This window comes from Fundulus heteroclitus, chromosome 1, assembly GCF_011125445.2.
Source record: "Fundulus heteroclitus isolate FHET01 chromosome 1, MU-UCD_Fhet_4.1, whole genome shotgun sequence".
NCBI lineage: Eukaryota > Metazoa > Chordata > Actinopteri > Cyprinodontiformes > Fundulidae > Fundulus > Fundulus heteroclitus.
The window spans coordinates 8,984,759-8,999,275 of record NC_046361.1 but is presented as its reverse complement, the minus strand read 5'-3'; the positions used below and the strand labels follow the sequence as shown (position 1 = coordinate 8,999,275).

At 41.3% G+C, this 14,517-nt stretch overlaps 1 protein-coding gene across 1 annotated transcript in view; it reads left to right on the top strand.

The window, feature by feature from the left end:
* agrn (agrin) overlaps positions 1–14,517 on the top strand; it is a gene marked incomplete in the record, with an annotated part of 352,884 nt that overhangs the window by 111,552 nt on the left and 226,815 nt on the right.

Below are 14,517 nucleotides of genomic sequence, written 5' to 3'. Positions count from 1 at the left end.
CCTTTCAGGCTGTAATAAATTGGAGCTTCATATATCGCTGCTTTAGACAACCCTGACCCATAGTGCTTTGTGTCATTTGAGAAAAAAAAAGGTCACCGTTTTCAGAGAGCGCAGGATAAGTTTGCCTCTGTGAGAGCAGCTTATTATAAGGCCCTGCCTGTTTGGGCGTTTTGTGTTCAGCGTTCTCACGCTGCAATAACATAGAGATGTGAAAGATAAGTCCAAGTATTGTTGGATAAATATCAGCATGAAAAGGAATGGGGGGGGGGTTATAAAATGTTAGTGTTCTACCTGCAGTTGATAACGTTCTGAAAAACATAAATAAAAAGCACTAAGCTTGGACAAGAGGGGTTGGATGATGATCGGCGTACCAAGGTGTCCTAAAGGAGCGATGGTTTTGCTTTGAATAACTTCATTAAAAATGGGTACAAAATCGTTATTGGTTGTGCAGAGACGGGTTACAGTTGTAGGAGCTGTTTACTCTACTGCCCCTACAGTTGTAAATTAGGATCATTTTCTTCAACAGCAACATGTTGTCTTTAGTAGAGTGACTGCGATGAATGTAACGTTTCCTCATCGATTGAACCGAGTGGTTCTGGAGAAGCCTTCTCACCATGTCCCAATTAATGATCGTTCTAAGGGAGTATGTGGCACCTTGTGGGTTTTAAGGGCTCTCCTGACTGTCTCGTTCCCATTGTGTCCCCATTCTCAGAACAAACTCAAGCTTGTTTCTAATGAGAGCTAGACTCTGCCAGGGCTGCCCCTTGCACCAGTCCTGTTAGTCAGAGGATGTCTGCTTTGGCAACCTCGGGGTCCAATCTTTGCTCTTTGCACTGGGTGAGGATCGGCTGGTTTCTTCAGGTTATGTCTATCATGGTGAAGAAAAAGATTAACCAGAAAGCAAAGCCCTTCATTTGCCCTTCTGCTTTTGTTCCGATCCCCATTCCCTATGGATCCCGAATGAAAGAATGACATCATTACAAGTGGCTGTAATGAGATACCTCTGTAGGGAGGCTGGACTGAACCTCAGAAACGGGGTAAGAACCTCTGCCATAAGAGAGGCGCTCACAGCTCAGCCGAGTGGGTCTGAATTAGCTCCTCGCTCGTTGGATGACGGCTGTTTAAAACTTCCACATATCGGAACTATAGAAGGTGGAGTTACATGTACGCCAGGAATTAATGAAACTTGGCCACGCTATACGCGACTTCAATGAGTTGCTTGTCCTCGCTGTTTTTTCCGGATTTCCACGATTCAGTCTGCGTTGTGCTGCATGACCTGAGGATGTATGCTGGCCAAAGACGCGGTGCTCAGACTTTGAGCCAGAGCTCCTCCAGCTGCATGTTGCTCGATGGGATTCGTCCAGAGTTTGAAGCCGGGAGGCCAGGCATCCGGGCAGGCTGTCTTTACCCGAGCATGAACAGCTCCCTCCCCGGGGCCCATCGCGCCAGAAATCCCCACCTCCCGGTCTTAGCCGCGTACGAGCCGAGGAGCTTGACATCAACTCTCAGACCTGCCAGCTGCACTCGCAACCACAGTACTCCTGCAGACAAGCGTTCACATCAGCCAACACACACACACACACACACACACACACATCGTTCTCCTCCTCAGACAGCAGGGTCTTGAGGGTTATGTTGCTCAATTTCTTTCCCTCTTTTCTCACTTGGGCTCTCCCTCTATCTTGGCAGAAGCTGCCTGCACCTCTCCCACCAGCCATTACCCTCTCGCAGTCTCTCTCCTCGCTGTCATTTCGGCTCCCCTGTGTTTTCTTCTCTCTTTCTTTTCATTTACCTTTTTTTTTTTCAAACTCTTAACATCCAGTCCCTCATTTTTTTTTTTTTTTTTTACCTACTTGCTCCTGAATCTTTGTAATGGATCTATATCTTTTTTTTTATTGCCACACTTCTCCCAGCTTTTGCTATCTTCACACATCACACCTCTTCTACCTGTGTTGACACAGTAGGTCTATTCTACAGGTCTGGACCGCTCTAACCAATCCCACACTACCCCCCCCCCCCCCCTCTCCATCTCTCTCTCTCTGTCTCTCTCTCTCTCTCTCTCTCTCTCTCTGTCTACCACTTCTGCTCTTTCAACTCTGCACTAATTTGCCTCCTCCTCTGAGCTTGGCCCTGGCTCCAGCTCCTTTTCCCCTGAGACGTGATTGCCTGCAGAGCGCTTGTGAGAGCGAATGTGAGATATTGCGTGCGTGTGGGTGAAAAAGTTAGATTTTGTGTTATTTTCTATGTTTCTCTGTGAAAGAAAGGAGGAAGAAAAAAAAGCGCTCCGTGAAGCTTATATGTGGGGCTACATCATGAGATAAAGACAGGGTGTGAATTCAGAGCAGTGCTGTGTAGGTGTGTGATATGGTTCACCCCCCACCCCACCCCCCTCCTCATAATGAAGCAGATTGCATTAAGAATACCAAAGCGCCATGGGATCTTGATAGAAGTAAGCCTCAGGTTTAAAATGCCCCACCCGCCACACACATGCATCCACTCTGCCCAACGCTTCCCTCAGGGCAACTCAGTTGCTAGCAAATCATTTATCACACAGTAATGGCTCTGATGATCTCTCTCTCTCCCTCTCCCCGATATCTCCACTTAAGGGGTTTGTCCTAGATTTTCAATCACAGAGTTTCTCCACCACACACACACACACACACACACACACACACACACACACACACACACACAAAGGTACATTTGGAGGCAGTATGAGCACGTTACCCATCTCCAGCCTCCTCAAAGCATGGTTGCTACCAAAAAATAATGAAGGAATAAACCTAGCAGCCTGCTTGCAAGTTGTAGTGTCCAAACTGAAGAAGTTCAGTGCTGGAGATAGAACCCCCCCCCCCCCACACACACACACACACACACAACACCCACCCACCCAGTAGGATGTAGATGATGGATGGATTGCAGCGTATAGTGAAAGTTTGGCCTTTAGACTTTGAGTGTGGATTTAGAAAAGCAGGGGCCATTAGCCCATCATTATTCGGTTGAATTCATGATTCAGAATAAATGTCATCTCAAGGCGCTATAAAACACAAACACATCCAGATCCGACAACGATTATGTCCTTTACCCTGCCCAAGCTTTAGTAAGCTATTGCCGTGGCTCCACGGAGCCAGCAACATCGACTGTAATCATAAAAATGACCCCCATTACAATCTTTAGCTGCCTAAATTGTCATTTCATGACTATTGAAGCATTGAATTAAACCTTCTTCTTGCTTCCTGCAGCAGCCAGCTGTGCTCCAGTGCTAATCCTAGCTCGTAACAGGAATAATCAGACATTATATTTTAACAGGTTTTTTTTCTATCAGAGATGTCCACAAGACATTTTTTCCAAGCCAAGCTTCAATTCTCTACTGACAGCAATAAACATTTTGTCATCAAATCCATGACATCTAAGTCATGTCTAACCCTGCATCACTGTAGGTTAGGAGTTCACCTATACTATTACACTATATTATTTCATTATTATCCTTCAGTCTTTTAACATTTATCTATTAATCTTTCTACATTCAATTTACCATCCAAAACACAGCTAAAGGCTGATTTATGTTGTTTGAAAATTCATCAAATGTAATATTTACCCTATTAGAGAAATAAATAGCTTTTTGTGCTCTAAAAAATAACAGAAAAAAATAAGACCTGTAAATGTTATGTTTCTGAATGAATTAAGCATTGTTTTTTTTGTTTTTGAAAACCCGTTTATCCCTGTCTTCACATTGTCCACTCCATTATATATAGCACAAATTTTGGTTTGGAGGATTTTCCTCTTCTCACTCTGAGCTGGAGCCTATTTAACAATTTTGGAAAACCATTTCCTAAATCCACATTCAAAGTGTTTGTTCTCAGTTCTAAATAGTAAATATTATTTAAATTGCAACTTGATGAACAAGACATGCTCTACAAATAATAGTGTTTTAAACTTTTGATTGAACACTTTTATTTGGATTTTTGATGAACAGAACAGGAAGTGCTTTTACTCTGATATTTCCAGCCGGCAGTGTCCTCATAATGTTGCAGCTAGCTTAACAGTGTGAAAATTTAGGGGGTAATTTAGGTTTATCTTGTTTTCTAAATGATCTAAAGTAATTTATTACATTGCTCATTTAGAGAGACATTCATCCGGTCATTACGGTGAAGCTACAGCTAAACATGGACAGATCTCATAATAATGGCTAATAATCAAGCTCAGCCTTTTACAAAAAAAAAAAAACATGTAGTGCAAATACCGGTTTCCTTTCACTCTTTATTACACAAGATAAAAACTGTTACTAAGACTCGAGTCTCAGACTATGAGTCCGAGTCAAGCTCCTAGTCTTTACGAAACAAGTTCAAGTCGAGTCTGAAACCTTTTATTTTTGCAACTTCAGTGTGACTCAAGTTGGAGTCTCAAACTCCAGCAGTCCATTGAAGCTGTGATACAGCAGAACCTCAGCAACGAGATATATCAAGTTAGGAGAAAAGCACCGATTCGGACCCGTTAAAAATTTTCTGTCACATAGTTCCTGTGCTTTAAAGTCTTTTTTTGTAGCACTTGGGAAATGGGTTGTAGAGACAGAAAGGAGAAGACATGCAGCACAACCCAGTTAGTTTAGAAAGAATATGACAACAGTAAACATTATTACTTGTTATTATTAAGTCTTTTTCCCAGAAGTAGGAGGAATGTTTGCTTTTTGTATTAAATAAAAATAATTTAATATGATAAGCTCCGTTTGTTCAAAAATATGTCTAGTTACTGTGACCCCATGGAACCGCGGTACAAAGAGAGTTGCACACTAGAGAGGGCATCATTTCCTTGGCATACCTGTTTATAAAAAAAAAAATATTATCTTGTGCTGCTTGTTACTTTAGAATAAATATTCTCACACTTTTTCATTTCCATTATGCAATGCCATTTTCAGACAATTGCAGCCAATACTCAATAATTGTGTGAAACAATTGTGCTCAGTTCAAGTTCATCAAGTAAAAAGAGATTCAACGTTCTCCCCACATGGTCAAGGCTCATTTGAAGGCATTTGTAAAAAACACCCTGGCCTATGCATACGATTTCCATTAATTAGGGTAACAGCAGTGGTTTAGTATGGGTCTTCACTGAAACCCGTTGAAATGTGTGGAACAGTTTTTCTTTCTTTTATCCAACTTGGTACCTGTCTAAAATCTACTGAAAAGCTTCCTTTTTTCTCTCAAAAGAGCCCTACCGATTTCATAAATCTTTAAGGCCCTAAATTGAGCCATTCATAAAAGTTTATTCGTGTTGCTTTTCATCTGAGTTTGTTCTCCTGTCCTGGCACATAAAACCTGCAATAAAAAGTCAGCACATTAGGGTGGTCAAATGGCTTTAGCAGTCCTAAACCATTTTTAATTTAGATCATAAAGTTTCTTGATTCCCTGCCCAGGCGCTTAACTCATACGCCTGATTAAGAAAAGAATGACTTCATTACTTGATTATAGCTTCTCAGCCAAAATAAAAATTTCATTTTGACACAGTACTAAAAAGGTTCCTCCTCTTTTTATAAAAGCATGCGGTGTTCTGTGTCGTGGACTTTGATTGATTCCATTGCTTTGTGTTGTAAGAAAAGAAACTGCAGTGTGGTTGGCTTTACCGGCCGCCGCCAAGGCTGAACAGACAAAAGAACATCATGGAAACAGACAAATCCGGGGAACCAGGCATCGCTGCTGGCTCCAGCAAGAAAAAAATAAATAAAACCACTGCAATCTTCGAAAGGGAAAGAAATTTAAAGGAATGAAATAATGTCTGACTGAGTGTTTCATCTTCACAAACGCAGCACTCTGCCAGTGTCAGATTCTCATTTTTGCTGTTTTATCCCTTCGGTAGCCTTCGATATACAGCAGCACAGACCGGTCTGATGAGTAGGACTGAAGTGGCTTTTAATCCCAACATAAAAAAAATAAAATAAAATCTAAATAACAGTTACTTCTGTCTGACACTGTGGGGCAACTAGGATGTAACAGTTGTGCAGCGCTGCTTAAAACCTCATGAATATGGATGCATACTGAGAACATCTTAATTCAGAGCCGTGGATGTTTTAGACTTTTTTTTTTTTTTTTTTTTTTTTAGAGATTTTGGATTTCAAAATTCTTTTTGCGCTTCCCATAAGAGATGAGTCCAGACAAGTAGAGCTACCCGGTCTTAGGATACAACTGCCTTCCTTTTCACATTTGTGCAGATTGATAAAAAACGAGCCCGTGTTTCATCTTAAGCCCATCTGAAAAAAAGTGTTACTTTCAACCTGACGGAGCTTGCTCGGATCCGCACTCTGCCCTGCTTCGGTCTAACAGTGGTGCGATATCTATAAAACAAAGGCTCTGCTGGTTGCAGTGATAGCACGGATCGAATGACAGGGAATCGGCGAGCCACCGAGGCCCTGCTTCATTTGTTGCCGTGGAGAGGTGAGACATACAATGCTCTCCTGAGGTCCCCGGGGAGTGAGCAGTAAAGGTCTCGTAAGGGTCAGATGGCAGAGATCTGGATTTGATCATCAGAAGGGCGGGGTGGAGGGGGTGTTGCTGGAAACCTGAGAAGCAGACTGGGACTTTGGTTGAAGGGATAAAGAAGGAGTGGGATTGGAAAACTGATACCCCCCCCCCCCCCCTCGCTTTGGATGCAAACGTTGTTGTGCCCAGTGTAGAAATTGCCAGTAGGTTATCTTTCATGAAATGTTGTGGCATGCTGGAGGAATGAAAGGAAGAGGTACAACTAGCAGAATGCAAATGGCTTGCTTGGCGTTGGGATGGAAATGAAATGAATGACAGATGAGGTGTTACAGCTTCAGTGTAAAGAAACACTCTGACACCAGTGACCCAGATTGTCTACAGCGCATCCTCACCGGTGCTCCTCTTCCCATCGCTGTATCCACTCTGTTATTTTTTTTTCTATCCTTCTCCTGCTAACCCTCTTTCCACTCCTTTATCCTTTCTTGCTTTCCTATCATCACCAGCATGGCTTTTCGACATAAAAAAAAATCACACAAATCGGCGTTTTTTTTCTTCAGGCCGCGGCATGGTGTTTTCTGCGTACGCGGTGTTACCCTAGCAACAGGGTGATAATTCATCCCCCTGCTGTCTCGTGCAGATCATGTTGCATGAATTTGGCATGACATGCGAGACCTGGGATATCATTGATTCCCTCTGAACGTGCGCTGGCTGACTGATGCAACTGTTTTGAGGCTCTAACTTGCGACCGGGCGAAGCCGCTTGTGTTTGTGGTGGTGCTGCGGCGATGAAGGGGGGTCTGTTGCCGTACGTGGTGGGTGGCTGATTGACTACTTGGCACTACGTGTTTTGGTTCTGCAGAGATGTGAATGCCTCCTGCAACACCTGCAACGTCCCCATTCTCTACAGACACAAACTGGTACACCTTACTCATATTGAGGAGACCGGCTGGGCTTTGACCTCGTGTCTCTGGTTTACCGCGCATTGTTATGCTCCTCGGGATGCTGCTGGTGCCAGCGCCTTCTAAATGTCTCTTTTGGTCCATTGGCATGATTCTCCCCGCCGTTGTTCCTCTTCATTTACCTCGTTTATCAGTTTGTTACCCAGATGAATAATGGATGAGGCCGCTTGTTGCCTCAGTGACACATCAAGCTCATTATTGTCGTGTATTTGCTTGCAAAACTCAGGTCCACTGCCCTCTTCTGCAGCCCTTTGACTCCCTTGCACTACTTCAGGGTGACAGATGGATGGCTATATCAGCACACATTTTCCCCGACTAAGAGTCTGCTGTTCTAAAGCTGATGAAGATGAAAGAAGAACATCAGACGAGTGTAATATTGAGAAATACACCAATCAGTGAGATTAGAATCTATTTTTCCCTTTACCGATGACCAGCAGGGAAGATATTCAAAAATAGCATTAAAACTACAAATGTCCACCTTTTCTGCTTATATATATATATATATATATATATATATATATATATATATATATATATATATATATATATTAATAATGAAAAAATACTTTGAGTTGGATAGAAATCAGAAAGAGTATTGATGCATAAATAGGAAATAATCTTGTTGGCCTCCATTTTCTGTTAGAATTCATAACTATTAACACTTTTAAAACACAGCTTATTTTTCTTCACGTGTTTTATATTCAAAGCAAAATAAACGGTAGGAGTCAAAACGAGAAATACCAGGTGAGAGCTTAAAGAAAAACGGAAATCGGTATTTGTCAAGAAAAGCCTGATCTGTGCAACCTGTTTTAATTTAATACTTGTACCACAGTCCTCTCTGGAATTATCGGAAATTCAGATAAACTAATCAAGTGTTCTCGAAATGAAGGTATAGGAGGCAGAAAAGTGATCAGTCAGTAGGAGATACTGACAGTCTAAAAGAAATGGACCAGTGTTTCATTGTATTGTTGACAAAAGTTAAAACACAAGATCCCTGACTTTTAATCAATAATGGATGTGCAACTACTGGAATCAAACAAATAACAGAATCAGCAGATATACACGACGCTGTAAGACCTGGACAACATTAGATGAAATTTCTGTTGTAGTGCAGAAAAAGCTTTTGGTGGGACGTAATATTTTGAGTTTACCAACATATTTCTTCTGACTGTAAGTAATATTAATGTTTTGGAGGGGCCAGGCCACAGTCCCATCTTGAATAGGATGCAGAATTTGTGGAGGGAGCTAAAGGTCAGGGTGATGGCAAAGATGCCTTCCAACCTCAAAGACATGGAGCTTGTTAAAGAACAATTGACTAAATACCAGTGGAAACATGCAGCAAGCTGGCCAGCAAAAAAAGAAGGGTTCAAGTGATAATGCCAATAAAGGTTTGCCCACTGATTATTGAAAAAAAGATGGTTTGAATAACTTTTGACAAGCATTTTTTTATTTCAATGTAAATAAAAACAGAACAATTTTCGATTTATTTCAAAATTAATATGCATTTCTTTTTTTCGTGCCTTTGAGACATCCTTCTCTTTATCAGAAACAAGCTTCTTGGTTAAAGAAAAATGCTGTGTTTTGGTTTAGGAAGGACCTAAATGCAGAGTGATGAAGCGACCTGGTTTTAACAGGAAACACAAAGTTAACAGGGAAACCAAAAAACAAACAAAAAAAACTAAGAAAACCAGTGAGCTTATATACTGTAGGGAGGTGTGGTGAATGACATGGACTTCAGTTGTGTGAATCAGGAGAAATGAGGAGCTGCTGAGAAGGACGGGCAAGCACTGAGACTGACAAATTAACAGACAATCAGATGAGCATGAACCCAAACAAATGAGATCAAATTGCAAACACTTTCTGGAACGTGACAGGAACAATTTTGAAACCTAATCTAACTGTATAAGGGTTCAGCTGACATGACAGAGTTTTAGGAATACATTTGGTTTTCACCCCCCCCCCCCCCCCCCCCAACAAATCAAAGTTTAATCCAATCTCAAAATGTGTTTGGGAAAAAACAATCTCTATGTCAATTTAGACTTATGCATTTCAAGGTTGATCTGTATAAGTATTTTAGAGCTTCACCTAGAGGAGTTGAAATGCAGCCTGGGCAGCCCAATGAAATAGCTCTGAAGCCGATGCTTCTCTTTGACCTCACAAATCATTCATCTCTGGCAACTCAAAATATTACCACTGAAAATAATGTTTGCTTAAATTAGGGAGAGATTTTTACTGGCCAACTTTGTCAGTAAAAGGCCACTAAGGATCTACTTCCTTTATAACTTCAAAATAAGAGCAAAGACAGAGCAGGGTTTTAAGATTAACAGCGCTCACATTAATATATGGACTCATTATAAAAGCTCACCAGATACACATGTTGAAAGCTACTAGAACCTGCGTTTGGAGACAGGCTTCAGTTTTTCAGTTAACATATCATACATTGTTTTTGCACAATGAGGTCCGAATTACAGCTGGGATAGTCGGAGTTTGCCAAAAAGGACAAACAAGCCCAACCACTATATCTAAGATTCCTGCTGTGCATTAAGAATGTAGTGAAAGTTGCAGGTTTAAATGATTTATTAGGACTTTTCAAGGTCTGGGTCTGAATAAATCAGCTGCACACACAGTGCTGTAAAATATGTATCTGCAAATATGTTCCTCTTGTGTTTGGCTTGTATTGCTAATGGTAGCTAGCACCAGATGCCAATCCTGACTTGCAACCACAGCCTTCTCTACTCAGGTGTGACGTCATCCCCATCTCCGAGCTCCCTATCAGACTACTGGAGTACACCCCAAACTCTTTACTTGGTGGTGGAAAGTGGATGATTTTAGTGGCTTTAAAACCATGACGTCTTGAAACTGCGGTATACCTCAGACCGGAAAATTGTCAATGAGGCCGTGAGCCTTAAGAAGAATATAACTGCAGAAGAAAAACAATTAACAATCTCAGTACAACAGAAAGTCTTTGAGAATCCAAGAAGTCGTTGACTGCCGTTCTTCAAATCTGCTTTGCTTTGAGGAGGAACTGGACCTCCACCCTCGTCGACTCTAGTTAGCAGCTATAATGGAATCTACTCATAAACCACAATTGAGGTTTTTGTGTTGTGACCTCGAGTCCCGGAAAATTTTATCTTTATTGATCCGCGTGAAGAAATTCTCCCACCTCTTGTCTGCTTATAGATAGAGGTCAGTAACAAGGCCGAGCAAGCGGACACGTCTCAAATGCTGAATGCAATTTACAGTCTCGCTCAAGGAGGCTTTGGTGGGCCATCTGTTCTCCAGCACCGAACTTTAGGTTTCACATCAAGACTGCAGCAAAGATCAGGAAGGCAAATGACTCTTTACGAGCCAGAGAATAAAACTGAGCTCATGAAACAGGAGTAAGTCTTTCAAACTGTGCGTTGCAGACATTTCTTTTGAGCTGTCTATTTTTTTCCCCCCTATCTTAATGTTTGAAGAAGAAAGAGTTATAAATCTATCCACTGAGCCTTCTGGTTTCCACCTTCTTGTTCTTTCTTATTGCAAATTTTAGCAGTACATTTCTTTTAACCCCCGAGGACCTTGTGGCATTTTAAGAGGAAACGTGTCTGTGTCTCTAGTGTTTGAATGCCAGTTTGTTACACTTATCTTGTCTGAAAGGGTGTGTGTGTGTGTGTGTGTGTGTTTGAGGGAAGAGATTTGTGTGGCTAGGAGGGGATGCAGCTAAAGCCCTGTGGATGACAGACAGCTGGTCTCAGGGTTATATGAGGAAATATTGTTGTCTGTCTGCTGGCTGGGGTGTCGGACGATTGTTCTTTATTGGTACTCGCTGCTTTCTTCTTCTACAATAATGGCCATCTTTCCCCGCTTTGGTTTCCCCCTAACTGCAACACATCTATGGCACCACTGACCCTGCTCACCCTTGAGCTCAGAAAGCAGCAACGCACAGCATCCACAAACAGAGGAATAGATTTGACGTCGTGTGCTCCATCGGAAAGGCTGTCGTAATGGCTCACATTGTGTTTGCTGTGTCTGGTTTTGATGTTTAAATTGGCAGCACAGCAACAGCCTCAGATTAAGCTACAAAAAGGACTCCTTACTTGGGCATCCAACTTGTCCCAGCATTTTGCTTTGTACACCCGTACGATCCTAGCGCTGTGCAGCGTTTGCCTTCTCTGTGTCACGCTGCAGCATATTTATAACCTTGCCTGCAAGACGAATTCCTGCGGTATTTGTGTGTTCAAAAGCACATGAGAATCCATCTTGTGCTGCTCTGGCTTCAACCGTTTGTGTCTGAACCAAAAAAAAAAAAACGGTTTTGGCCAATCACGTTGCAGTATTGTGCTGTAATGAGGCACATACCAGTGCGACAAAAGCAAGATCGCTTGAGCTCATAGTTGAATCAATATAAACATGGCAGCTCTGGAGGACCTACACGTAGCTGCTGCTATTACATTTGTTTTTAAGAATCCACAATTTCTTCTTTGATAGAAGAATAGTAAGCAGTGCCTAGACTAGCTTACCTTCGTGTAGTTTCTCATGTTGCGCCCTGCTTACGTTTTCATTTGATACCGTGATTGGCTAACACTAACGTTTGGTAGGCGGGCACTAGGTGTCGCTTCGCCCAATCAGCTCAGAGAGTTCTGAAATTTCTTCCTTTCCCCAAAAGGATTCAAACTGAGCAGCCCTGAATTTATAATGTGCAGAACTAGAGTGCTAAATGCTATCAATCTGACTGGCCAGGTTAGCGTATCTACGACTACAACACATAAAAGGTGACACAACCCCCGCTCATTGTCTGTCTGTTTGTTTGTTTGTCTCAACTATGTGTACTCTTAGCTGGAGTGACCAAAGAAAAATGTCACCACGGTAACACACGGTGAAAGTAAAAAATCCTTGAATCCTTTATCATTTAAAATTACACTGATAAACAAACAAATTTCCTAAAGGGAAACAAAGGAAGAAAAAAAGTGCATTATACTTTTTGGATAAGGTTGCACACCCCTGAATATGTTCTTAAAGCATTCATTTTCTATATTCAGTCTCCTTTGGTTAGAGTCTATCAAGATCCCAGATCTTGACTCAGTAATATTTCCTCGCTTGGTTTACAAATCTATCAGATTTTTGATTTGTTGCCCACAGTCCTCTTCAGATTTATTTTTACCAAAAAGTTTTTTTTTATTATTATTATTTTTTTTTTTTTTCTTCTGGTGGATGTTGGCTTGTGCTTACAGTGAAGATGAGAAATAAAGTCCCACTTCATCTTCATCTTTCTAGCAGACACCTGAAGGGTTTGAGTCATTGACTGGGATTAAGAGCTGTTACTAAATTCTTCCACCTTGATAAAAAAATCTAGTCCCATATGAAAAAAGTATGCCTAGACCATGATGCTGCCCCCATTATAATTTACTTTTGGGATGACTCATTTTGCGCATATTTAATGCTGTGGGGGAGTTTTTGTACCGTTCTCCTGACTGATGCCTTTATACAATGAGATAGTTTAGTCCTTGGTTACCTTTCTGTGAACTATGGCTTTATCTAAAGCAATAAAATGAGCAGATGTGAAGTCTATCAACTCTTTTTACGGATATTCAAATTCTTTGGTGCAGGTGTGTCCCCTGGAACAGGGGATCCCAAAGTGGGGATCGGGACCCCCAGAGAGTTACGAGACACCTCTTGGTGATTTGATGCGGATGTGCTAAAAAGACCTAGTATTTCCTTATTTGTGAAACTGATATCAAAGTATAACTTTACAAGATTCTCCACATTCCTCACTTTAATGCAAGGAGAAGGAACATAAAATCACATTGACCAAAATGGGGTTGACAGTTTCTGGCACTGTTAATTTGGGGATCGCAGGCTGAAAGGTTTGGGAATCCCTGAAAGTTGTTCCAGCTTTTATAAAGAATTTATTTTCCTGAAATAAACCTTTTTTTTCTCTTGAACTGCACAAGATATACTGTATGTCATGTTATATGTGGATCGTTTTAATGATTTATCGACATCTCACTTTTTAATCCCGTAATGCTGGGATTTTAACAAAGCTGTGTACAATTTTGTGAGACCGTGCAAGTTATCTTGCATTCTTGCCCAACTTCAACTTTTTATCTTGGCAGAACGATCAGAATATGTTTGGTCTTTAATGTTTTAGAGCAACGGATGAAATATTAAAAAGTTGAAATTTAAAACTTTCTTTAACATGCTGTATTAGCAGTTAATGGGTCTGTAGGGTCAGCATTGACTAAAGCAGCAGTTTTCTCCTGTTCCCCGGAGAATGTTTGAGAAACGGCCCCAATATTTCCGAATGTGCCTCGGTGGACAGACATTGAAAGCTCAGAAGGATAAAATAAGGCTAAAGGAAATGCTTTTAGCCTTCGTTTTATTAGCTCAAACTCTTGTTCTTTCTTGCAGCCTGAATAAATTGCAGGAATGTCTTGACAGATTATAGAAAGTTGTTTCCTTTTTAAAAAAAACTTTTGTATGTCCAAAAGAAAATGGTTAACTTGCATTCTTGTTTTCCACTCAGTTACAAAATCCACACCAAAGAGTGTTGCTGTCAGCGTGCCCTGAAAGCACCTGCCTATGGTGGGTTAGCTGTTCTGACAGAGTTATTTTTTAACTTCACCAGATCAAACTCAAAATCATCCGATTCCATTCAAAAGCGCATTTCTCAGTATATCTCTCAAGCAAATATCAAAATATAACTAGTCTGTGTATACTTCCTGCTTGATTGCTCAATCAGTTCCTTTTCAATGAATCATTCTCATTTCACTGTATCTGTTCATTGGTACTCAGTACATCTCGTGTTCGCTTACAGCAAGAACATCACCAGGCGTAAAAAAACCCTGCAAACACAGGATGTCTGGGACAAGCTAGCCGTTCGGTTTCAGATTGCAGCCTGAAAACAGCTATTTCGTCATTGCGCCGCCATATTTTCATTAGGTCTCTGCTTCTAGCTCAGAGCCTCGTCTGGCTTCACTGCTGTCAGAAGGAAGTCAAATTATTTAAAGGAGGGGGGGAGGAATAAAAAGAACTTCTCGGAAGCTGTCTTGTCTGAGAGAAAATGCACATGGCATCTGATTAGGCATATAAATAATTTATAGTCATTTC